Source organism: Artemia sp. Qi Xiang Cuo, chromosome 20, assembly GCF_049724085.1.
Source record: "Artemia sp. Qi Xiang Cuo chromosome 20, ASM4972408v1, whole genome shotgun sequence".
Classification (NCBI taxonomy): domain Eukaryota; kingdom Metazoa; phylum Arthropoda; class Branchiopoda; order Anostraca; family Artemiidae; genus Artemia; species Artemia sp. Qi Xiang Cuo.
In genome coordinates, this window is record NC_142813.1 from 17,193,432 (window position 1) to 17,219,487 (window position 26,056).

Sequence of the window (26,056 nt, forward strand, 5' to 3'; positions counted from 1 at the left end):
TATTACAACTACTACTACTACTGCCACCACTACTGCTACTACTACTACTACTACTTTTACTACTACTACACTCCTACTAAGGCTCATGTTACTAAGATGAAAATATCAGAGCATGTTGAGGGGATGTTGAACTAAACCAAAATACGCTATGAGCATGCAGGTTGTCGAAAGGGCGTATCAGCAATGTCCCAGGAACAGCTTAGGTATAAAGTTAAAACATTCAGGCCATACTGAGAGGAATGTTAAACTAACTAAAAGGAACTATTGGCCTACTATTACTACTACTGTCGCTAATGCTATTACTACTGCGACTACTCCTACTACTGAGGCTAAGGATATTTAATTGAAACTTTCAGGGAATATTGCACGAAATGAAAACACACTATGTAAATGCAGGTTGTCTAAAGGAAGTGTCAGCAATCTTAATGGCTTAAAGCATCAAGTTGAAACTTCAGGCATATTGATTCGTATGTTGAGCTAACCAAAAGGAACTATGCGTAGGCTACCACAGCTACCTCGAATATGCTGATGATAAGTAGCCTACTCTCCTATGTAACTCAGCACTGAAAGCGGAATAAATGATCAAAAGAGTAGCGGGTACAGCACATACGGCAGGTCTCTCAATCACATATCAAAAGCTAAATACCTATCAACTGAGACTTATACTCTTTTGTACATCTTAAGAGCAATCCTATTGACATGGAGAGTTCGAATACCTGGGCTCACTTATTGATGCTTAGGGTGGGGCAACGATCAAGATCTGAGGTGGGATCAGCAATGACTGGTGAGACTAAGTCCTGTTTCTTTTGGGCTTGATTGATTCATCCATATTGCATTCTCTTAGTTTTGACTTTGAATTATTATTTACTTATTTACCTCCTTAAGTCCCATCCGTCCTCTGAGTTATTTTTGGGGCCAGTGGTGTTAATTTGGAGTCGCAGGAGGGGCTGTCCTCCACTACTTTTTTCTTCTCATAGATTTGAAAAAAAAAACACCTTTTAGGGGTTTTCATTTGAAAATGCCTTTTTTAGTTATTTTCATTGAAAAAAAACAAGAATTGTTCCTACTAGGTAATCAAAAATTCATTTTGCCCCCTCCCCCTTAGCTACTGAAAATTACATTTCACTTTTGCTTCTTCTCCCTTAAATTTTCGTGAATTTACAATAGTGTTTGGAGCATCTCCTTTCAACAGTTCATTGATGTTCTTCTCGTAAGAAATTCTGTCTTCGGCCCGACGAAGAAGTTGTGGTAGGCCTTAGGAGGAAAAGCTTTTTTAACTTCTTTGGGAAGGGAGACCTCTTGGACCACAGAACGAACAATTGACTTTGAAGAACGTCTATTTGTACAGAATCCTCAGCTTTGTTAATCTACCCTAGGTCTTCTAATTGATAAAAGGATGAAAGTCGGCTACTGTTTTCGTCTGTCAATACAATTGATTTCTCTGAAAAAAAAAATGTTCTTCGAGGCTGAATTTTCAATAGATAAAGAGATGTAATTGAAAATAAAACTTTCGTAGACCGCTTTTTCCAATGAAAATAAGCCAAAAAAAGGTATTTTCCCAGGAAAATTAGTTGTTTTTACTAGAAAAAACTGCTACCACCTGTCAGCGATTTCGTTAATTAAAATATCCAGATTAGCATGATCTATTTTAAAGTAAGTTAACAGCATATTTGGAATTCTGTATCAACAGATTTTCATCCACCAAGTAACATCAATGCTTGTTTCTGTTAGTGGAAACAATCCCTTCTTCGGGTTGCAGCGATTGCTAGCAACCTAGTAAGAGACGATCGCGTCCAATGTTAAGAAATTTAATAACCCATAACTCCTAAAAATAGAATCAGATCAAAACAAAAAGTTCACCATCAGAACCGCCTTTTCCGAAATCCCTATATAATAAACTTTCTGTCCCTTGGCTTGAACAGCAAGGGATTTATATTGGCTTGAAAAAAAAAGTGGCAGTTACTACAGCATTCTGCCTAAACGGGCATCTTTTTTCTCTATTTTTTTCTTTTCCACAGATAGCTTCGCACTGGAACATCGTAGAGAGTTGTTCAATGGCTTATTAAAAAGGAAAATACTAGATCTAATGCCATTTGTAATATTTTTTTTTATAATTAGGATCCATTTTCCACTAAAAACTGCATTTTTATGGCCAATCTTGATGAATACCAGCTATAATAACCACTAGTTAAAAGCACATATGCTACCATCGTACCATCGTAATAAGATTACAGTATTTATATCATGACAAAGCAAAAGGTAGTTAATTTGCTTGAATAGTGAAGGAAACCCAGTGGCTTGAAAAACAAGACAAGTTGCTGGAACTGCTATATTCTGCATCGTCCGGGTTGCAGCGGTAGCTAGCAACCTAGTAAGAGACGATCACGTCCAATGTTAAGAAATATAAAAACCCATAGTTCTTAAAAAAAGAGTCAGATCAAAACAAAAAGTACACCATTAGAACCGCCTTGTCCGAAACCCCTGCATAGTAAAATTTCTGTCCCTTGGCTTGAACAGCAAGGGAAATATATTGGCTTGAAAATCAAGAAAAGTGGCAGCTACTACAACATTCTGCCTAAACGGGATATTTTTTCTTTTTTTCTTTTTTTTTTTTTTTTGTATCCAGAGATAGCTTGGCACTGGAACATCGTAGAGGGTTGTTCAATAGCTCATTTTAAAGGAAATTAATTGGGTTAAAAATCTATAGTAACTAAAATAAATTATTTCTAAAAGAGAATAAATTTTTCCACCAAAAACTGCATTTTGATGTCTTTTCACACTGCAGTCTTTCAAACATAATCGTATACCAGCGGTAAGAATTGAACCCACGCCTCTGAAGAGACTGGTGGCTAACACCAGTGCCTTGGACCACTCGGCCAGGCTGCCTCTCATAAATAAATATATATGTGAATTTGGGTTGCAGCAGTAGCTAGCAACCTAGTAATAGACGATCAGTCCAATGCTAAGAAATATAAAAACCCAAAACTCCTAAAAATAGAGTCAGATCAAAACAAAAGTACATCATTAGATTATAATAAAGAACGACCTCTTGCCTATACTAAATTATATAGGCCACTTAACTATAGTATAGGTTAGTAAATTTACATTAAAAGACGATCACTGAAATAACAAACCATTCCATACATTGGACTTTGTTAGCTACTAATTGATTGTTTGAGTTTCATCTCTTACTATTTAAAAGAAGAAAAAGCCGTAGGCTTTTTCCTGTTTGTATTTATAGTTAAAAAACGAACTCAAGTCCAAAGAAACTGAACCCTGTGGTACATCTGGGTTGTTCATCATCATCATCATCATCTCATCATCATCTCATCTCATCTCATCTCATCTCATCTCATCATCCGGGTTGCATCATCATCATCTCATCTCATCTCATCTCATCATCATCATCATCATCCGGGTTGTCATCATCATCATCATCCGGGTTGCAGCGGTAGCTAGCAACCTAGTAAGAGACGATCACGTCCAATGTTAAGAAATATAAAAACCCATAGTTCTTAAAAAAAGAGTCAGATCAAAACAAAAAGTACACCATTAGAACCGCCTTGTCCGAAACCCCTGCATAGTAAAATTTCTGTCCCTTGGCTTGAACAGCAAGGGAAATATATTGGCTTGAAAATCAAGAAAAGTGGCAGCTACTACAACATTCTGCCTAAACGGGATATTTTTTTCTTTTTTTTTCTTTTTTTCTTTTTTTGTATCCAGAGATAGCTTGGCACTGGAACATCGTAGAGGGTTGTTCAATAGCTCATTTTAAAGGAAATTAATTGGGTTAAAAATCTATAGTAACTAAAATAAATTATTTCTAAAAGAGAATAAATTTTTCCACAAAAAAATGCATTTTGATGTCTTTTCACACTGCAGTCTTTCAAACATAATAGTATACCAGCGGTAAGAATTGAACCCACGCCTCTGAAGAGACTGGTGGCTAACACCAGTGCCTTGGACCACTCGGCCAGGCTGCCTCTCATAAATAAATATATATGTGAATTTGGGTTGCAGCAGTAGCTAGCAACCTAGTAAGAGACGATCAGTCCAATGCTAAGAAATATAAAAACCCAAAACTCCTAAAAATAGAGTCAGATCAAAACAAAAGTACATCATTAGAAATACCTTGTCTGAAACCCTACTAGATAAATAATGAACGTCATCATAGTTTTATATTAGAGCTATGACGTGAATAGAGTGACGTCAGAATTAGTATATAATTATAATAAAGAACGAACTCTTCCCTATACTAACTTGCATACGCAACTTCACTATACTCAAGATTACAGTATTTATATTATACATCATTATAAATTATAAAAGGTTCAAATGTTCGAAGATACATGAAAATTCTAAAATTAGTTTTGCTTTTTGTCTCCTGGAAAGAAATTTTTTTCATCTCAGTTCAAATTTATTATTGTATCCTGGAACCAAACTTTTTTTGGTTTGTAACCCGTAATACAATAAAGAACGACACCTTGCCCATGTTAACTAAAACATAAATAGGGATTATGTAATTTCCAATAGTATCATGGCTGTAGAGATGGCTGAAACCTAGTTACAATAAAAAAAGATCATTGGAATAACAAAAATTGAATACCTTTGGAATTAGCTAGCTACTTGATTATTTGAGACTCGTCTCTTACTATTTAAAAGAAGTTACAGTAAAGAACGATCTCTCTCCCATACTAACTGATGTATGGTGGTTCCAGGTGTAGTTACATAAAGGACGAATATAGTTATAATAAAGAACGACCTCTTGCCTATACTAAATTTTATACGCCACTTAATTATAGTATAGGTTAGTAATTCAACAGATAGCATGGCACTGGAACATCGTAGAGAGTTGTTCAATGGCTCATTTTAAAGGAAATTAATTGGGTTAAACACCTTTTGTAATTAAAACAAATTATTTTTATTACATCACAGTAAGAGACAATCACGTCCAATGTTAAGAAATATAAAAACCCATAGTTCTTAAAAAAAAGAGTCAGATCAAAACAAAAAGTACACCATTAGAACCGCCTTGTCCGAAACCCCTGCATAGTAAAATGTCTGTCCCTTGGCTTGAACAGCAAGGGAAATATATTGGCTTGAAAATCAATAAAAGTGGCAGCGACTACAACATTCGGCCTAAACGGGAAATTTTTTTTCTTTTTTTCTTTTTTTTTTCTTTTTTTGTATCCAGAGATAGCTGGGCACTGTAACATCGTAGAGGGTTGTTCAATATCTCATTTTAAATGAAATTAATTGAGTTAAAAATCTATAGTAACTAAAATAAATTATTTCTAAAAGAGAATAAATTTTTCCACCAAAAACTGCATTTTGATGTCTTTTCACACTGCAGTCTTTCAAACATAATCGTATACCAGCGGTAAGAATTGAACCCACGCCTCTGAAGAGACTGGTGGCTAACACCAGTGCCTTGGACCACTCGGCCAGGCTGCCTCTCATAAATAAATATATATGTGAATTTGGGTTGCAGCAGTAGCTAGCAACCTAGTAATAGACGATCAGTCCAATGCTAAGAAATATAAAAACCCAAAACTCCTAAAAATAGAGTCAGATCAAAACAAAAGTACATCATTAGATTATAATAAAGAACGACCTCTTGCCTATACTAAATTATATAGGCCACTTAACTATAGTATAGGTTAGTAAATTTACATTAAAAGACGATCACAGAAATAACAAACCATTCCATACATTGGACTTTGTTAGCTACTAATTGATTGTTTGAGTTTCATCTCTTACTATTTAAAAGAAGAAAAAGCCGTAGGCTTTTTTCTGTTTGTATTTATAGTTAAAAAACGAACTCAAGTCCAAAGAAACTGAACCCTGTGGTACATTCACATTATCTTCATTATTTTAGATAGAATATAATAAAGATCAAACTCTTCCCTATACTAACTTCCATACGCAACTTCACTATAGTTAAGATTACAGTATTTATATTTTTACATTAAAAGACAATCACTGAAATAACAAACCATTCCATACATTGGACTTAGTTAGCTACTTGATTGTTTGAGTTTCGTCTCTTATAATATAAGGACCCGTAAGACTACAAAGCTGAAACATTAATGGCTTTATCCAAGCAAGCTTCAAGTAAGTTAAAGATAATAGTACTACACAAAAACAAGGCATAGTATCATGAAAAGTATAATAAAGATCAAACTCTTCCCTATACTAACTTCCATACGCAACTTCACTATAGTTAAGATTACAGTATTTATATTTTTACATTAAAAGACAATCACTGAAATAACAAACCATTCCATACATTGGACTTAGTTAGCTACTCGATTGTTTGAGTTTCGTCTCTTATAATATAAGGACCCGTAAGACTACAAAGCTGAAACATTAATGTCTTTATCCAAGCAAGCTTCAAGTAAGTTAAAGATAATAGTACTACACAAAAACAAGGCATAGTATCATGAAAAGAGAAAAGCAAAGGTATTTAATAGACCAGTTGTATGGAAAAGTTAAAATTGAGAGAGAAAAGTCAAGTATTTATGTTAGACAAGGATCTTTTGAAAACTTGCTTCTCTGCAGTAAAATACCTTGTCCAGTCGGGCAAAGCCACGGAAGAGGAGGTGTAGAAAGAGAGCAACCAGAATCTTGTAACAACAATGAGTGTGCTCAAAGGAATCTACCATATATACTTATAACTAAAGAACCAGTATCTACAATTACAACAAGCATCAACACTACAAATGCCCGAAATAGAAGCAAGAGCGAAGAGATAGTAAGAAATGAAAAGTGTCAATTAAAATGCTGCAAGATTAATTAAGCTGCTTGCTGTGAGTTTCATGAGAACTGTACTAGCTATATAGATAGGTGGTTCAGAGCAAGAAAACTAAGGTCATTTTGTGGTAATTCTAGTGTTTTTTACAGTAAAGACCGAAGTCTATCTCATAGTAATTGATGCAACAGAGAAAAGGAAAAGAGGTCTGTGGTATGTATGATGTCATACGAAGTTATATTTGATTTCAAATAAATTATATCAAAAGACGATCGTTAGAAGAACAAACCAATGCATAAATCGGACTTAGTTAGCTGCCTGATTTTTGAGCCTCGTCTCTTGCTATCCCAAAGAAGATAGCAAGATAGTCCTGTTTGTGATAATGTTATATTAAGGGATGATTTCTGGCAGAGACTGCAGTATTGGTGTCATTTTCATATCATTGTCTATATGCCGTTATTATGACGTCATGAAATCATGATTAAATGTTCTCTGTGTAGAGTTCATGGGTGTAGTAAAATTGCAAATTTGTGTTACATTTGATATCTTTTGAAGATGATTAATTTGAATGATTGTACCATTGAAAATGTTTTGATTTTTCTGGTAAGGTATTAATAATAGAATTTTAGTTACCCAGTTTATGACTATAAAGTGCAAAGCATAAGAAAGTATAAGGGGTAAAGAAGAAACCACGGCATATAGTGGCTAAAAGTTAAGATAATACGTGCATCTTTTAAAAAGTTACTTGTCTGGGTTATAGTGCCATGCTGAGGGTCGAATTTGACTATTCAAATCCAACTAAGAAAAAGCCATAGGCTTTTTTCTGTGTGTAATTTCACAGTAAAGAGTGAATCCGTGTTGCATTAACCTAGTAAACGAAGATCACGTCTAATACTAAGAAACGCAATAACCCATAACTCCTAAAAAACTGATAAAAACACAAAGTACACTCTTAGAACCACCTTGTCCGAAGCTCCTACATAGGAAACTTACAGTCTCTTGGCTTGAACAATGAAGAAAATTTTAAATATGGAATCTGAAGATATTCTACTTACGCTATCCTTTGTGCGTCAGGAAAAAAAGGACAGACCACTTTATGTTATGAAGACTCGTATTGGATGGATACCAGTAGGAAAAAAAACGCTTGCTATAAACCATAATTATAGTGACGCTAAGAAAGTTTCTCGATCGGATAAGCCTCAAATGCAACTTCAAGTTGTTCTTAGTGATGAAAGTTCCACCACTATCCTCTTCAGCAATCCTGAAGGTAAAGAGTTCCAAACAAAAGACAGAAAAAGTCACAGATTGTTTGATACAATTAAAAGAATTAGAGGAAATATGTAAGATCCGAAAGGAAAATCCTCTGGTGCTGCAATTGTATATAGAGCTGGTTATTGCCAAAATCGTCTCCTCTGAGGTTTTTTGGACAGTATTTGCTTATCCTTTGATCAAAGTATCTGAACCAGAAGAGAAGCAAGTTGTCGGCGTCTCAATTGGAATTTTGGCAGAAATAAAGCCTCGTGCAGATGGCGTCAATGATCTCCAGCTTAACTTAACCAAGAATATGATTGATTCAATATTTAGAACTTATCCAGCAGTACAAAAAAAGTACGAAGCATTGTTTCCTAGAAAAATGACTGCCACTTCATTCTGGGAGAATTTAAAAAATGTGCCAAAACTGAAAATATGGATTTTATACGCGATGTAAGGGCTGGTGTCAAAGATCCTTTGTCTGACTTAGCGCGTCTAGTTGAAACAGAATTTGCAATAGATAATGAGAGTATGGAATCTCAGCCTTCACCTTTACACAGAAGGTTCACATAGCATTCAGTGAATGTTCTTAAGACAACTAGTCATGCATTGGAGGGAACTACTGTTGAAAATGCAGGAGCAAGTACCGTTAATGGTCAACCTGGCGTTGAAAAAGAAATAGTACCTTCAAATCCGGGTTGCCGCGGTAGCTATCAATCTAGCAACAGACGATCACACCCCATAGTAAAAACTAAAGTAACGCATAACTCCTAAAAATAGATTCAGATTAAAACAAGAAATCCACTATTAGAACCACCTTGTCCATAGCCTCTATATAGCGAACTTACTGTCCCTTGGCTTTAATAACAAGGAACAAGTATTGGCTTGAAAATCAAGAAAATTGGCTGTAACCACGATATTCTCCACATACGATATCCTTTATTTCTTTTCGTTTTTTTCCTCTTCAGCTAGCTAGCCACAGAAATACGACAGAAAGCTGTATAATAGATCATATTCAAGGGAACTGCTACATCTAGTGCCTTTTGTAATTAAAATAAAATAGTTTTTAAAATATAATCATTTTTGACAAAAAAAACCTGCATTTTTGATGTCTTGTATACATAAAGGATCGATATAGTTCATTATAAATTGTGTCAGTCAAGTAGATATTCTGAAAATATGGAATATTTTTTTCTTTCTTTTCCACAGATAGCGGGACACTGGAAAATCGTAGAGAGCTGTTTAATTGCTCATTGCAAAGAAAGCTGCCACATCTAGAGTCATTTGCAATTTAATTTTTTTTTTAAATATAGTCAATTTTTTACGAAAAACTGTACATAAAGCATCAATACAGTTCATTATAAATAGGGTCTATGCTAGTGTCATCGGATATAGCTGAAACCTAGCAAAAAATAAACCACCAAACATAGTAAATAGAATCAATTTTGTACGAATCACTACATTTTTTTTCAACACTGTACTAGCAAATGATATTAACATCATCTTGCATGTGAAGACCAAAGAATAGTTTTAACATAATCATAAGGATGTAGATATAGTTATATAAAATATAGTAACTCCTTTAGAGTTTTAACAAAAAATCTGATTGGTGAATTGAAACTAGAGTAATTCCTGAAAGTTTTACATAAATAATTCTATTTCATGGATCACTATAATTATTATGTAAACTGCAAAATATTTAAGGTGTTTGAGCAATAATTTTAATTCTTTAATTAAAACTAAAAAAAACGCCTGAAATTTCAATAATTAGTTTTGATTTCTGATATATTCTTGATACTTGACACGTGATTTCAATCTTAAGCAATAGAAATGGTGTTTGAAACAATAAAAAAATATTCAGACAATGCAAATGAACTTTTTTTAAACAGCGATGATGAAGACAAACCAATTATATTAGCATCAGGCGATGGAATTTCCTCTGGAAGATATAGTAGTAATGATTCTTCTGTTTTAGAGAGTGATGATAAAGGCCAACAGCCCTTTAAGACATATAATGAGAGGTTTTTCCAAGACAGTTATCTCATTCGACATGCGAAGATGGACACCAATGTAAAGTTGTTCAACTGTGAGATATGCAAGCGCAGTTTTAAGCAGAAGAACACTCTTAACATACACATAAGAACCCACACCGGAGAAAAGCCATTCAAGTGCGACATATGCAAGCGAAGTTTTAATCGGAAGGATACTCTTGCCAAACACATGAAAACCCACACCGGTGAAAAGCCGTTCAAATGTGAAGCATGCAAGTGCAGTTTTATTCAGAAATATGATCTTGCCATACACATGAGAAACCACACAGCTGAAAAGCCGTTCAAATGTGAGACATGCAAGCAGAGTTTCACTCGGAAGGGTACTCTTCACAGACACATAAGAACCCACACTGATGAAAAGCCGTTCGAGTGTGAGGTATGCAATCACAGTTTTAGTCATAAGGGTACTCTTACGATGCACATAATAACCCACACCGGAGAAAAGCCATTCGAGTGCGACGTGTGCAAGCAAAGTTTTAAACGGAAGTGTACTCTTACCATACACATGAGAACTCACACGGGTGAAAAGCCGTTCAAGTGTGAGGTATGCAATCACAGTTTTAGTCATAAGGGTGCTCTTCCCATACACATGAGAACCCACACCGGTGAAAAACCATTCAAGTGTAACGTATGCACGCGCAGTTTTCGTGATAACAGTAATCTTGCCAAGCATTTGAAAACCCATACCAAATGACGCATTCAAGTGTGACGTATGCATGCGCAGTTTAAATGATAAGAGTAATCCTACCACGCACATGAGAGCCTAAACCGGTGAAAAGCAATACAAGTGCCATACATGTAATAAGAGTTTTTCTCAAAATATTCATCTCATTCAACATGTGAAGATCCACACTGGTGAGAAGCTATTCAAGTGTGACGTTTGCAAGCGCAGTTTTAATGACAAGAGTAATCTTGTCATATATTACATTAGATAATTCCGGGGACCACACTGCCTTTCTATGACGAGAAATAAAATTTCAAATAAGGATAAAATCCTTTTGATACACAGTGTTTCACAAACAGTGATGGAAATTAACAAAAAATACCAGATATTTCGGTCAAATATGAAGTGACCGTCATCAGTATTAAAACTGTAAAAACGTCATCAGTAGTTTTACTACTGATGTATTTTTTTGTGAATTTTTTTCACTGTTTGTGAAACACTGTCTATTAAAAGGATTAAAAGCATGAAAAAGCTATTTCATGGTTAGCAAAATCTATTTTAAGTTTATTGGATTCAACTACAGTTTAAAATTTCATAGAAATAGTTGCTCGTCTATTAAAATGATCTGTGTACAGAAGTTTCATAATTATTTATATAATTATTTTGCATGCATGCATGTCTAAATTTCCAAAATTTGTAACCAACTTTGAGCAATACCATTAATTGAAATATCTAGGTCAGCATAATCTATTTTCGAATAAGTTACTGAGATGCTACAACAGTTTAAAATTCTGTATAGATACATGTTCATCTAACAAATTAATCTAAATACAAAAGTTTCAAGCTTGAATTTGTAGAATTATTCTGCATGCACATCTCAACTTTCAAAGTTTGATCAGTGACAATCTAGCTTATTGAGAAATTCTGCTTTTGTATTCACACAATGCTCTCTCTTTATACAGTTAGAACTTTTGTTCGTTAGTCACAAAAGATAGGGAGCTACTGTTAGCATGTCAAGGAACCTATAATCATGTTTTTCTATGAGTCAGTAAATGCCTAGGCAACCTTGGTAGAAAATAGATCATAATCATTTAAAAGTCCGTGATTATACAACGTTTTCTGTGTATTCATTTGATAGCTTTTTAGTTTTTAGTATGTCGATAAAGTGATCTAATCTATTGTTTAAAAATGACAAAAATGGAGAAATGAATGAATAAATAAACGTATTTTGGATATACCCATAAAGACAATTTTCTAAGGATTTTTTTTTTATTGATTTATAAATATTGGGAATTGAAATATACATTAAAACGGGATATGACGACGGTAATCAAATTTAACCTTGATAAATTTTGATGAATAGACATGGGCCTGTTGTGATGACATAAAAAGAATAAACTAAAAAATATTAATAGTAGCAAAATAAACAGAAGAGCAAATGTGTGTGTGTGTGTGTGTGTGTGTGTGTGTGTGTGTGTGTGTGTGTGTGTGTGTGTGTGTGTGTGTGTGTGTGTGTGTGTGTGTGTGTGTGTGTGTGTGTGTGTGTGTGTGTGTGTGTGTGTGTGTGTGTGTGTGTGTGTGTGTGTGTGTGTGTGTGTGTGTGTGTGTGTGTGTGTGTGTGTGTGTGTGTGTGTGTGTGTGTGTGTGTGTGTGTGTGTGTGTGTGTGTGTGTGTGTGTGTGTGTGTGTGTGTGTGTGTGTGTGTGTGTGTGTGTGTGTGTGTGTGTGTGTGTGTGTGTGTGTGTGTGTGTGTGTGTGTGTGTGTGTGTGTGTGTGTGTGTGTGTGTGTGTGTGTGTGTGTGTGTGTGTGTGTGTGTGTGTGTGTGTGTGTGTGTGTGTGTGTGTGTGTGTGTGTGTGTGTGTGTGTGTGTGTGTGTGTGTGTGTGTGTGTGTGTGTGTGTGTGTGTGTGTGTGTGTGTGTGTGTGTGTGTGTGTGTGTGTGTGTGTGTGTGTGTGTGTGTGTGTGTGACACATTAAAAACATTTGACACATTAAAAACAGAGGCCGTCTTATTCACAAATAGACATAAAACACCCCACGTTAATTTAGTATTTGGAGGCGACATTATTGAAGTTAAGGATAAAGTTCGATATTTGGGTGTAATTTTAGATAGGAAACTTCTTTGGACAGAACATGTAACATGCAGAATTAATGAAGCTAAGAAATATTCGAGTCGTCTTTTGAGCATGACAAGGATGACCTGGAGCTTAATGTCTTCCGCTCTTAGAAAATTGTTTAAGTCAGTAATTGAAAGTACCATTTTTTATGCTGCTCCAGTCTGGATTGGGGCCTTAAGAAAAAAAATATACAGAATATGTTACAGTCAGCACAAAGATGTTCAACCCTTAGCATTTCAAAGTCGTTTAGAACTGCTCAAAATCATGTTATTACAGCCCTTTCTGGTGTCCTTCCAATCGGTCTTGGAAAATAATACCATTATTTTTGACGTACCAGAGAACCCTACTGAAGAGGTTTCAAGACCATATGTGCAAAAATGTGGACTTGTTTGAAAAATACAAAAATCCACATTTTTGCCACTAATTATAATTGCCTTAGTTATGCTGTTACATAATTCAGAAACCATAAAGCTGTATCCATTACATATCCCTTCTAAAATATTTATGTTACGCATAAGCGACAACCTAAAACAATGCAAACCAATTCAATGGAAATTGTGGAGATGCAATGCAATTCGACCATGTAGGCAACCATCACCAAATGAATCACCTTTGTTTGCCACTCATTCCTTGGGAAAATGAAGGGCTCCACAGTGAATACATACAACGTTGAAGGTCTCAAATGACATGTAATTAACACTTTTGTAGTTTATGGCATTTTTGTGAGTTTGTACTGGATTTTGTCCCAGAGCTTGTTGGCGTCGAAAATTGTGACGGCGTTGTTCATCCAACTTAATATTTCCTTGTTCATCATTTCCGTTTTTGAATCGTTCTGTATCTTGCTGTCGCTTGTCTTCTAATTTGTTTCGATCCTTGTTGTCGCAAGTCACCTAATTACAAATGTCTTTGTTCTTTACTTTTGTTATTAACTCGTTCTGATTCTGGCTGTCGCTTTTCTTCTTACTCCTTACTTTTTTGCTCTTCATTTTGTATTTTCATAACGTCACACTTTGCTTTGGCAGCTATATATATATATATATATATATATATATATATATATATATATATATATATATATATATATATATATATATATATATATATATATATATATATATATATAATATATATATATATATATATATATATATATATATATATATATATATATATATATATATATATATATATATATATATATTACAAATATATATATATATATATATTTGTAATTTGTTGTCTTTTCATACTGCAGTCTTTTCAAAGATATTTGATTATTAATGCAGGTCCGATTTTTAACAACGATATCTACTAAGCTTCAAACTTGTTAAAATATCGAACAACAAAAGCACGAAGAACAATAGGGAAATATTTTTGCAAGACAGTAAAGATAATTGCAAAAAAGATTTCTCTATTGTTATTCGTGCTTTGGTTGTTCGTTATGGAAAAGCAGTGCGGTCTTCGTCACTATTATTTTTAAAATATCTACAAATATTTTTGCAATTACCAGTTTTTTTGCTCTTTCCTCAATTAAATGTCTTTTCGTACTGTAATCTATTCAAAGATATTCGATTATTACAGTATGTCGGATTTCTAACAACGATTTCTACTAAGCTTCAAACTTTTGGTTTTATTTTTCAAGGTATTTGAATTGTTGTAATCCCTTGTTAAAATATATACAAATATTTTTGTAATTACCAGTTTTTTTGCTCTTTACGCAATTAAATTTCTTTTCATACTGCAGTCTATTCAAAGGTTTTTGATATCTGCGTGCACTCGGCACGCGGTGGGCTTCTATATATGGATTATTTATACGGATTTACGTTGTTGCATGTCTTTTAACCGCAGAAAATTTGTTGTCTCTTCATACTGAAGTCTTTTTAAATATATTTGATCATTAAACCCAGCCCAATTTCTAACAACGATAGTAGTGGGGCCTTACTACTTTTAAAGACATGTCCTCCCCGGATTTTCAAGACATGCCCTCTGACGTCACAACAACCCTGGCAAGATTCCCATAGGATTTTAAAGACATGCCCTCTAACGTCACAACACACCTGGCAAGATTCCCAGGGGCTATGACACAATATAAGTAATTGGAATGTGTTCGGTATAATAGAAAAGTAGTGATAAATAAGGAATTCTAAATGCAGTCCCTCACACCTGTGCAGTGCGGTCAGCTGGCAAGATTTCGAGCACACCCTGTTTCTAAGTGAAATTCGCAGGTGTTTCCCCCTATATATGACCAGACGGCTTTTCTTGGAATCCAGGTGTTTTTATTTCCCCATATTGTTTTTCTATTAAAAATCTTAGGCGAACATTTTATAGGAAAATCTTGTCTAAACATGCCTCTGCAGGTGGTAGAAGCCATTTTTATTGATCGAGAATCAGTTTCTTTCTGGAAGTGGGATAGTCAACATCACAATGGATGCTTCTGCATTATTGAATATTGAAAGTGTTGATGAAATGGAACCTAGAGTGTCTAAAGTAGCGGTGACAATTACTAGGGGCTCCTGACTAACCCTAGAATGGGACAAGATGTATGCTGGATATGTTATAACATAAAGCAAATTCAAGTCGGAAGAACAATTATGCATTGCGGCCAAAGTGAATATGGTGAATTTACAGAGACTAAAATATAACGGGGGGATATATAAGGGTTGAAATGGGGGGTTAAATTTGAATGACGGGGGTTAAATTTGAATGAATCGAGTCACAAAGAATTTTAACTGTTATTATTTCATAGTACTCTTTTGACTGACCCTCGATACTGTTAAAGAACCTCATCACAAAGCATAGCCATAGCATCTAGGGTCGTCATTCTACTAGGTTTCTATTCTTAATACCCATACATCAGGTCATCAGGCTTTGATTCCTTAGGGAGCGATTTGGATACACAAAAGACCAATATTCTGAGAAATACTAACATGAAGAGATACAAATAAGAAAGTAATGGATTTATTTTTACTCACATGATAGAAACAGGGCTGTGTACAAAAACGTCAAATATAAGGGCACTTCATGCACTGGTACAGGTAATATGATATATAGCACACGATAGTTATTACATCAAGTCCGAACTAGTCTCACAATAGACTTGGAAACAGCTGCATAAGGTCTGGTACTAAGTTTTTCATTCACTCAACAGACTGCCTGAAAATTGACTGCTTTCCTAGCTACAAATCCTAACTACTATACTTTTCGAATTTTGCCCAGGGGTACATTAAGGCGTCACTTGAGATGTAAGGCCTGTATTTCTATTGGACTAGATTGTTCTCAGATACTGCCTTGCATTCTTCCCTTTGGGGTATTGCTTAACCTTTCGTGTGGGTTTTTCGGCTTCACGATATCTGTGTATTACATATCTTTTAATAATTTCTCAAGCGGTAATACAAAGAGATAAAATGTCTTTGTCGACAGTGAGAGGAATTTCACACTTCGCGTATGGGTTTTGCAAAGAAAAGTATTACAAATGTTGCCTTTGTCGTCATTAAAGAGAATTCCCCACCTTGTGTGTGGGTTTTACAAAACTAAGTATTACAGATGTTTCCTTTATCGGTACTAAAAGGAATTTCACACCTCGCTTGTATTGGTATTACAAACTAAGTATTACAAATGTCTAATAATTTCAAAAGCGGTAATACAAAGAGATAAGATGTCTTTGTCGGCATTAGAAGGAATTTCACATCTCGCGTGTGGGTTTTGCAAAGCTAAAGTATTACAAATGCTGTGGGTTATTTAAACCACTTATTGAAATAGCTATGATTAGACTCGTTTGAAATGCCACGAATACTTCTTTAGTCAGAAAAGGAAGGGGTTTGGGTTTTTGTTATCTGATTAGGCCACAGAACGACGGATTAAATGTGCTAGAGAACTATATTGAAAAGAACAATCTATTGAAAACGGTTAGTCTGTATTTGGTAGTGAGAGTGTAAAAATCAATAGATTTGGAAATTAGAAAATCTTACGTAATATAGTCAAGTTGGAAAAATGTTTAATTTTAAATGATGACTTTCTGGAATTATCTCTTCAAAGAAAACTGTTTTCTCTAGAAATGCTTAACGGTATAATGGGAACTGATTCCTCACCTTTGTACTATTGTATGAAACTCTGTCGCCGTGGTCCCCAAGTTTTTACTCAATTTATAGATATATTAATTGAGACGAAACAAAATTATATTGTGGTGTTACTCTTAACTACTACTTAGATGGCCGTTCTGTATGAAATCATGTCTAAACATGTTATATGACGCCTCTAGAAATCACTTTCTATTGATCCTGACTCAGTTTCTTTTTGGAAGTGAGACAGTCAACATCGAAAAATGTTTTACACATGCCCATTATGCTTGTGTGCATTGGTCAGCTGGTAATCCTGTAAGAATTGTACTTTTGCTGATGACTATAAGGAAAAAGTAAGCTATGCAATCCATGTAAATTGCATAGAGAATATGCAGTGCAAATTAAAGACTGTAACTCGTGCCTTGAAAATATTTGTGACTCTCGTAATAGAGGATTTTTATGCTCCAATTGTTACTGTGATAAATGTGATCAATGGGAAAATACCTAACCTGGCATGACTGCAAAAAACCCTAAACATGATTTCAGTTTATTTATAAGAAACTTGTATCGTCATGGCTTTAATTTGTTTTGGGAAGAAGAACCTGGTCTACGCTTCAATTGCTTGAACAATAAGAGTGTCTGGTTTTTACGACATCGCTGTGAAGATACCGGCTATTTTGATTATAAACCTACAGAAATACAGAATTATAAACCTACGGTAGTAACAATGAAAAGACATTACCACCCGCTTGAACAAGTCATTTTTCTTTTACAATTTGCTTTCTTTTTGCAAGTTAGAGCACGTACAAGTGATCGATGTTATTTTGTGTGCTGTTTAACACCATCTGGCAGTTAAACATTACCTTCTTTACAAATTGAACGAAGTTCCGATAAGAGATTAACAGTATCCTTATTGACGCTATGCTTAAGCATCGCATTACTAAGCCGCGGTTTTGAATTGGCTAGCACGAGAAATAAATGTCGATGTTCATGTAGCTTCTTCAATGTCATGATAGCGACTAACGACCTTTTTTACTATTCACAGGTATATATAACGTAATTTTATTATCGAAAATATCAGTGACGTCACGCAACTCTTCAGGTGTGTGAAATGGCTAGTGCCCTTTTTAATAGTCAAAAGTGATTGTAAGGCAACTAACACCCCTTCCACGCCCACCATTTCCCCAAACACATCCGATCAAAATTTTGAGATAACCATTTTGCTCAGCCTAGCTGATTTCCAGGGTGTGTTTCCCCAAACACATTCAATCAAAATTTTTGTATGGGTTGTAAGTTATGCCCTGGGGGCATATAAGGTTTTTATTCAAAGCTTTTTCGTATAAACTTGAAAAAGGGCTCATTCGATTGGAAATTGAAATGGCTAGTCCGCTTTTGAATGGTCAAAAGTGATTGGAAGGCAACTAACACCCCTTCCACGCACACCATTTCCCCAAAAACATCCATTCAAAATTCTGAGATACCCATATTGTTCAGCGTAGTTGATTTCCAGATAGAAATTGTGTTTCTGAGGAAGACACTCCCCCACAGCCCTTAGGGCAAGGGTTGTACGTTATGCCCTGGGGGTATATAAGATTTTTATATATAGTGTTGACGTAGAAACTTCAAAAAAGGGCTAGTTCGACTGGAAATTCAAAGGCCTGGTGCCCTTTTTAATAGTCAAAAGTGATTGGAGGGCAACTAACCCCCCTCTCACGCCCACCTTTTCCCCAAACCCATCCAATCAAAATTTTGACATAGCCATTTTTCAACCTAGTTAAAAAGTCTGGAAACTGTATTTTTAAGGATTAAACTCCCCCCTCCCAGCCCTCAGGGCAAGGGTTGTTAGTTATGCCCTGGGGGCATATTCGGTTTTTATCTAAAGCTTTATTGTAGAAACTTGAAAAAGCATGAAATCACACCCCCCCACCCCCCCCAGCCCTCGGGGCAAGGGTTCCAAGTTATGCCCTGGGGCATATAACGTTTTTTTTATAGAAAGTATTGCCGTAGGAACTTCAAAAAGGGCTCATTTGATTGGAAATTGAAATGGCTAGTGCCCTTTTTAATAGTTAAAAGTGATTGGAAGGCAACTAACACCTCTTCCACGCCCACCATTTATCCAAACACATCCAATCAAAATTTTGAGATAGCCATTTTTTTAAACGTAGTTGAAAGGTCTGGAAATTATATCTAAAAGGATGCCACTCCCCCCACAGCCCTCAGGGTAAGAGTTGTAAGTTATACCCTGGGGGCATATAAGGTTTTTATTGAAAGCTTTGTCGTAGAAACTTAAAAAAGGGCTCATCCGTTTGGAAATTCAAAGGACTAATGCCCTATTTAAGAGTCGAAATTCATTTGAGGGCAACAAACCCAGTCTTACGCCCACCTTTTCCCCAAGCACATCCAATCAAAATTTTTGAATAGCCATTTTGTACAACGTAGTTAAAAGTTTTAGAAATTAGGTCTTTGAGGATGATAACCGCCTGAGAACCCTCAGGGCAAGGGTTTTAAGTTATGCCCTGTGGCTTATAAGGTTTTTATAAATGGTGGTGTTGTAGAATCTTCAAAAAGGGCTCTTTCAATTGGATATTAGAAGGGCTTGTGCCCCTTTTAAAAGTCGAAAGTGTTTGAAGTATAACTAACATCCCTCTCACACCCACCCGTTCCTAAAACACATCCAATCAAAATTTTGACATAGTCATTTGGTTCGACGTAGTTAATACGTCTGGAAATTATAGTTTTAAGGATGAAACTCCCCCTCCCAGCCCTCAAGGTAAGTGTAGTTAGTATGCCCTGGGGTCATATAAGGTTTTTATTGAAAGTTTTGTCGCAGAAACTTCAAAAAGGACTCATTCGATTGAAAATTGAAATGGCTAGTTGCCTTTTTAATAGTCAAAAGTGATTGGGAGGCAACTAACACCCCTTTCACGCCCACCATTTCCCCAAAAACATCCAATCAAAATTTTGAGATAGCTATTTTGCTCAGCGTTGTTGATTTCAAGATAGAAATTATGTTTTTGAGGAGGACACTCCCCCACAGCCCTCTAACAAAGGGTTGTCAAATATACCCTGGGGGCATACAAGGTTTTTATAGAAAGCATTGTCGTAGAAACTTCAAAAAAGGCTCATTCGATTGGAAATTCAACGGGCTAGTAGCCTGTTTTAATAGGCCAAAGTGATTGGAGGCAACTGAACCGCCTCTCACGCCCACCTTTTCCCCAGATACATCCTATAAAAATTCCAAGATAGCCGTTTTGTTCAACGTAGTTGAAAGCTCTGGAAATTAGGTCTTTGAGTATGACATTCCCCCCCACAGGGGGGAATGTCAGCCATTTTGCTCAAATTAGTTGAAAGGTCCGGAAATTATATCTAAGAGGACGCCACTCCCCCCGCAGCCCTCAGGGTAATGGTTGTAAGTTATACCCTGTAAGCATATAAAGTTTTTATTGAAAGCTTTGTCGTAGAAACTTGAAAAAGGGCTCATTCGATTGCAAATTCAAAGGGCTAGTGCCCTTTTTAATAGTCGAAAGTCGTTTGAGGGCAACAAACCCCCTCTCACGCTCACCTTTTCCCCAGACACATCCAATCAAAATTTTGAAATCGTCATTTTGTTCAAAGTAGTTAAAGGTCTTGGAAATTAGGTCTTTTAGGATCATAATCCCTTCAGTGCTCTCGGGGCAAGGGTTGTAAGTTATGCCCTGAGGGCATATAAGGTCTTTATAAATAATGATGTTGTATAAACTTCAAAAAGGGCTCTTTCAATTGGATATTAGAATGGCTTGTGCCCTTTTTAATAGTCGAAAGTGATTAAAGTATAACTAACACCCCGCTCAAACCCACCATTTCCTCAAACACATCCAATCAAAATTTTGAGATAGCCTTTTTGCTCGACGTAGTTAAAAAGTCTGGAAATTATATTTTTAAGGATGACACCCCGCCCCCCCCCCCCCTTCCAACCCTCAGGGCAAGGGTTGTTAGTTATGCCCTGGGGGCATATAAGGTTTTTATTGAAAGATTTGTCGTAGAAACTTGAAAAAGGGTTCTTTCGATCAAACATTTAAATGGCTAGTGCCCTTTTTAATTGTCAAAAGCGATTGGAAGGCAACTAACACCCCTTCCACGCCCACTGTTTCCCCAAACACATCCAATCAAAATTTTGAGATAGCTATTTTGTTCAGCGTAGTTGATTTCCAGATATTAATTATGTTTTTGAGGAGGACACTCCTCCACAGACCTCAGGGCAAGGATTGTAAGTTATGCCCTGGGGGCATATAAGGTTTTTATAGAAAGATTTGTCGTAGAAACTTCAAAAAAGGCTCGTTTAATTTGAAATTCAAAGGGCTAGTGCCTTTTTAATAGTAAAAAGTGATTGGAGGGAAACTAACCCACCTCTCACGCCCACATTTTCCCTAAACACATCTCAAAATTTTGAGATAGCAATTTTGTTCAACGTAGTTGAAATTTCTTGAAATTAGATTTTGAGGATAACAACCAACCCCCCCCCACACACACATCCCTCAGGACAAGGGTTGGAAGTTATACCCTGGGAGCATGTAATGTTTTTTTTTTATAGAAAGCGTTGTCCTAGGAACTTCAAAAAGGGCTCATTTGATTGGAAACTGATATGGCTAGTGCCCTTTTTAATAGTCAAAAGTGATTGGAAGGCAACTAACACCCCTTCCACGCCTACTATTTCCCCAAAAACATCCAATCAAAATTCTGAGATAGCCATTTTGTTCAAAGTAGTTGAAAGGTCCAGAAATTATATCTAAGAGGAAGCCACTCCCCCCACAGCCCTCAGGTTAAGGGTTGTAAGTAATACCCTGGGGTATATAAGGTTTTTATGGAAAGCTTTGTCGTAGAAACTTGAAAAAGGGCTCATTCGATTGGAAATTCAAAGGGCCAGAGCCCTTTTTAATAGTCGAAAGTGATTGGAGGGCAATAAACCCCCTCTCACGCCGATCTTTTCCCCAAACACATCCAATCAAAATTTTTAGAGAGCCATTTTGTTCAACTTAGTTAAAAGTTTTAGAAATTAGGTCTTTGAGAATGGTAACCGCCTCAGAGCCCTCGGGGCAAGGGTTGTAAGTTATGCCCTGGGGAATATAAGGTTTTTATAAATAGTGGTGTTGTAGAAGCTTCAAAAAGGGCTCATTCGATTGGATATTAGAAGGTCTTTTGCCCTTTTTAATAGTCGAAAGTGATTGAAGTATAACTAAAACCCCTCTAACACCCACCATTTCCTCAAATACATCCAATCCAAATTTTGAGGTAGCCATTTTGTCCGACGTAGTTAAAAAGTCTGGAAACTATGTTTTTAATTATGACACTCCCCCCCCCCAGCCCGCAGGGCACGGGTTGTAAGTTATGCCCTGGGGACATATAAGGTTTTTTTATAGAAAGTGTTGTCGTAGAAACTTCAAAAAGGAATCATTCGATTGAAAATTGAAACGTCTAGTGCCCTTTTTAATGGTCGAAAGTCATTGGATAGTAAGTAACCCGCCTCTCACGCCCACTATTTCCCCAAACACATCCAATCAAAATTTTCAGATAGCCATTTTGTTCAACGTAGTTGAAAGGTCCGGTAATTATGTATTTGAGGATGATCACCCCGTCACAGCCCTAAGGTCAAGGGTTGTAATTTATGCCCTGGGGCATATAAGGTTTTTATAAATGGTGGTGTTGTAGAATCTTCAAAAAGGGCTCTTTCAATTGGATATTAGAAGGGCTTGTGCCCCTTTTAAAAGTCGAAAGTGATTGAAGTATAACTAACATCCCTCTCACACCCACCCGTTCCTCAAACACATCCAATCAAAATTTTGACATAGTCATTTGGTTCGACGTAGTTAATACGTCTGGAAATTATAGTTTTAAGGATGAAACTCCCCCTCCCAGCCCTCAAGGTAAGTGTAGTTAGTATGCCCTGGGGTCATATAAGGTTTTTATTGAAAGTTTTGTCGCAGAAACTTCAAAAAGGACTCATTCGATTGAAAATTGAAATGGCTAGTTGCCTTTTTAATAGTCAAAAGTGATTGGGAGGCAACTAACACCCCTTTCACGCCCACCATTTCCCCAAAAACATCCAATCAAAATTTTGAGATAGCTATTTTGCTCAGCGTTGTTGATTTCAAGATAGAAATTATGTTTTTGAGGAGGACACTCCCCCACAGCCCTCTAACAAAGGGTTGTCAAATATACCCTGGGGGCATACAAGGTTTTTATAGAAAGCATTGTCGTAGAAACTTCAAAAAAGGGTCATTCGATTGGAAATTCAAAGAGCTAGTGGCCTTTTAATAGGCGAAAGTGATAGTAGGGCAGCTAAACCCCCTCTCACGCCCACCTTTTCCACAAACACATCCAATCAAAATATTGAGATAGTCATTTTGTTCAACGTAGATGAAAACTCTTGAAATTAGGTCTTTGAGGATGACATTCCCCCCCACAGGGGGGAATGTCAGCCATTTTGCTCAAATTAGTTGAAAGGTCCGGAAATTATATCTAAGAGGACGCCACTCCCCCCGCAGCCCTCAGGGTAATGGTTGTAAGTTATACCCTGTAAGCATATAAAGTTTTTATTGAAAGCTTTGTCGTAGAAACTTGAAAAAGGGCTCATTCGATTGCAAATTCAAAGGGCTAGTGCCCTTTTTAATAGTCGAAAGTCGTTTGAGGGCAACAAACCCCTTCTAACGCGTACCTTTTTCCCATAACACATCCAATCAAAATGTTGAGATCGCCATTTTTTCAAAGTAGTTATAAGTTTTAGAAATAAGGTTTTTGAGGATCATAATCGCCTCAGTGCTCTCGGGACAAGGGTTGTAAGTTATGCCCTTGGGGCATATAAGGTCTTTATAAATAATGATGTTGTATAAACTTCAAAAAGGGCTCTTTCAATTGGATATTAGAATGGCTTGTGCCCTTTTTAATAGTCGAAAGTGATTAAAGTATAACTAACACCCCGCTCAAACCCACCATTTCCTTAAACACATCCAATCAAAATTTTGAGATAGCCTTTTTGCTCGACGTAGTTAAAAAGTCTGGAAATTATATTTTTAAGGATGACACCCCGCCCCCCCCCCTTCCAACCCTCAGGGCAAGGGTTGTTAGTTATGCCCTGGGGGCATATAAGGTTTTTATTGAAAGCTTTGTCGTAGAAACTTGAAAAAGGGCTCTTTCGATTAAAAATTTAAATGGCTAGTGCCCTTTTTAATTGTCAAAAGCGATTGGAAGGCAACTAACACCCCTTCCACGCCCACTGTTTCCCCAAAAACAACGAATCAAAACTTTGAGATACCTATTTTGTTCAGCGTAGTTGATTTCAACATAGATATTATGTTTTTGAGGAGGACACTCCCCCACAGCCCTCAGGGCAAGGGTTTTAAGCTATGCCCTGGGGGCATATAATGTTTTTTATAGAAAGCGTTGTCGTAGAAACTTCAAAAAAGGTTCGTTTAATTGGAAATTCAAAGGGCTAGTGCCTTTTTAATAGTAAAAAGTGATTGGAGGGAAACTAACCCACCTCTCACGCCCACATTTTCCCTAAACACATCTCAAAATTTTGAGATAGCAATTTTGTTCAACGTAGTTGAAATTTCTTGAAATTAGATTTTGAGGATAACAACCAACCCACCCCCCCACACACACATCCCTCAGGACAAGGGTTGGAAGTTATACCCTGGGAGCATGTAATGTTTTTTTTTTATAGAAAGCGTTGTCCTAGGAACTTCAAAAAGGGCTCATTTGATTGGAAACTGATATGGCTAGTGCCCTTTTTAATAGTCAAAAGTGATTGGAAGGCAACTAACACCCCTTCCACGCCTACTATTTCCCCAAAAACATCCAATCAAAATTCTGAGATAGCCATTTTGTTCAAAGTAGTTGAAAGGTCCAGAAATTATATCTAAGAGGAAGCCACTCCCCCCACAGCCCTCAGGTTAAGGGTTGTAAGTAATACCCTGGGGTATATAAGGTTTTTATGGAAAGCTTTGTCGTAGAAACTTGAAAAAGGGCTCATTCGATTGGAAATTCGAAGGGCTAGTGCCCTTTTTAATAGTCAAAAGTTATTGGAAGGCAATAAACCCCCTTTCCCTCCCACTTTTTTTCCAAACACATTCAATCAAGATTTTTAGAGAGCTATTTTGTTCAACATAGTTAAAAGTTTTTAAAACTAGGTTTTTGAATAGGATAACCCCGTCAGAGCCCTCAGGGCAAGGTTTGTAATTTATGCCTTGGGGTATATAAGGTTTTTATAGATAGTGATGTTGTAGAAGCTTCAAAAAGGGCTCATTCGATTGGATATTAGAAGGTCTTTTGCCCTTTTTAATAGTCGAAAGTGATTGAAGTATAACTAAAACCCCTCTAACACCCACCATTTCCTCAAATACATCCAATCCAAATTTTGAGGTAGCCATTTTGTCCGACGTAGTTAAAAAGTCTGGAAACTATGTTTTTAATTATGACACTCCCCCCCAGCCCTCAGGGCAAGGGTTGTAAGTTATGCCCTGGGGACATATAAGGTTTTTTTATAGAAAGTGTTGTCGTAGAAACTTCAAAAAGGAATCATTCGATTGAAAATTGAAACGTCTAGTGGCCTTTTTAATAGTCGAAAGTGATTGGATAGTAAGTAACCCGCCTCTCACGCCCACTATTTCCCCAAACACATCCAATCAAAATTTTCAGATAGCCATTTTGTTCAACGTAGTTGAAAGGTCCGGTAATTATGTATTTGAGGATGATCACCCCGTCACAGCCCTAAGGTCAAGGGTTGTAATTTATGTCCTGGGGCATATAAGGTTCTTTTTATAGAAAGTGTTGTAGTAGAAACTTCAAATGGGCTCATTCGATTGAAAATTGGAACGGCTAGTGCCCTTTTTAATAGTCGGAAGTGATTGGAGGGCAACTAACCCCCCTCTCACACCCACCATTTCCCCAAACACATCCAGTCAAAATTTTTAGATAGCCATTTTGTTCAACGTAGTTGAAAGGTCAGGTAATTATGTCTTTGAGGATGATCACCCCGTCACAGCCCTAAGATCAAGGGTTGTAATTTATGCCCTGGGACATATAAGGTTTTTATAGAACGCGTTGTCGTAGAACTTCAAAAAGGGCTCATTCGATTGGAAATTGAAAGGGCTAGTGCCCTTTTTAATTGTCGGAAGCGATTAGAGGGCA

At 36.4% G+C, this 26,056-nt stretch overlaps 1 protein-coding gene and 2 pseudogenes across 3 annotated transcripts in view; all 3 read left to right on the forward strand.

Annotated features, from left to right (window-relative positions):
- Positions 1-26,056, forward strand: part of Nckx30C (solute carrier family 24 member Nckx30C) — a 182,628-nt gene that overhangs the window by 109,006 nt on the left and 47,566 nt on the right. The window lies entirely within an intron of this gene.
- Positions 7,781-8,459, forward strand: LOC148939948 (general transcription factor IIH subunit 1 pseudogene; annotated as a pseudogene).
- Positions 8,534-10,988, forward strand: LOC148939949 (uncharacterized; annotated as a pseudogene).